This window comes from Eubalaena glacialis, chromosome 4 (genome assembly GCF_028564815.1).
Source record: "Eubalaena glacialis isolate mEubGla1 chromosome 4, mEubGla1.1.hap2.+ XY, whole genome shotgun sequence".
Classification (NCBI taxonomy): Eukaryota; Metazoa; Chordata; class Mammalia; order Artiodactyla; family Balaenidae; genus Eubalaena; species Eubalaena glacialis.
Window position 1 is genome coordinate 95,260,481 of NC_083719.1, and position 1,568 is coordinate 95,262,048.

Genomic DNA, 1,568 nt, shown 5'->3' on the forward strand with positions numbered 1-1,568 from the left:
TTTCCAAAGTGGCTGCACAACTCTATAGTCTCACCACCAATGTATCAGAGTTCCAACCTCTCCACATCTTCACCACCATTTGCAATTCTCTCCCTTTTTAATTATAGCCATTCTAGTGGGTGTGAATAGTATCTCTTGCTGGTTTTGATTTGCATTTCCCTGATGATTGATTAATGGTGCTGAACATCTTTTTATATGCTGACAATCTGTTGTAGTAATTTTTGCTTCTTACAAAAACTGCTGACACATCTAGAAATATTTTCAAAATACAAGGCATGTTTTTCAGTGCTAAGGCAATTGCTCTGATGCACTTTTCTTGGCTCACTCTGATATGTCACGCTCCATGTTCTGCTGTTTTGCTCAAGGGCTATACATACAAACAGTTTCACTTGGCTTTGGCTTGCCCGTTGTTGAGCCTAAGCTCAACTAAACACATGGAGACTTTGAAAACCTTTCGGCATAATGCTGTAGTTAAGATCTGGCTAAAGCAAGTATTTTTTCTAACTCCTTGAGCTGCGTATTGCCTTGAGTAATCATCATCTGGATTGTATCCTCTTCAGTGGCACTTTAGTTTCTTTTGAATTCTTCCCTTGCCCAGTCCTTCAGTTGTTTGTGATCACAATCATTTGGAACTTGCCGAATTGCCTGCAAAATCCTTCTGTGGAGGAGGAGAACTTGTTGCTTTCTCATGAACTGCTTTAGTGTTAATTTTGCTATGGGTAAGCGGGAAGTGACGATGTCCTCCAGACAGCAAGGTTCGCCCAAGCTCATTTTTTTCTTTTTTTTTTTTTAATTTATTTTTGGCTGCGTTGGGTCTTCATTGCTGCACACAGCATTTCTCTAGTTGAGGTGAGTGGGGGCTACTCTTTGTTGCGGTGTGCGGGCTTCTCATTGTGGTGGCTTCTCTTGCAGAGTATGGGCTTCAGGCACACGGGCTTCGGTAGTTGCAGCACGTGGACTCAGTAGTTGTGGCACACAGGCTTAGTTGCTCTGCGACATGTGGGATCTTCCCAGACCACGGCTCGAACCCATGTCACCTGCATTGACAGGCGGATTCTTAACCACTGCACCACCAGGGAAGTCCCAAGCTCATTTCTTTTTAATGCTGCATAATATTCCATTGTTTGGATGTACCAAGTTTATTTGTCCATTCATCTACCGAAGGACAACTTGGTTCTTGGCAATTGTGAATAAAACTGCTATAAACATCCATGTTCAGGCTTCTGTGTGGACATAACATTTCAGCTCCTTTGGGTAAACACCAAGGAGCATGATTTCAGGATAATATGGTAAGAGTATATTTAGTTTTGTAAGAAATTGCCAAACTGTTTCCTGAAGTAGCTGTACCATTTTCATTCCCCTTAGCAGTGGATGAGAATTCATGTTGCTCCACATCCTTGCCAGCATTTAGTTTTGTCAGTGTTTTGGATTTTGGCCATTCTAATAGGTGTGCAGTATTAAAACAACTCACTGTTTTAATTTGTATTTCCCTGATGATATATGATGTGGAGTATATTTTCATATGTTTATTTGCCATCTGTGTATCTTTTCTGTTGAGGTGTCTTTTG

At 41.1% G+C, this 1,568-nt stretch overlaps 1 pseudogene; it reads right to left on the reverse strand.

The window, feature by feature from the left end:
* Positions 1-471: 471 nt before the first annotated feature.
* On the reverse strand, positions 472-771 carry LOC133090550 (LYR motif-containing protein 2-like; annotated as a pseudogene).
* Positions 772-1,568: the final 797 nt, after the last annotated feature.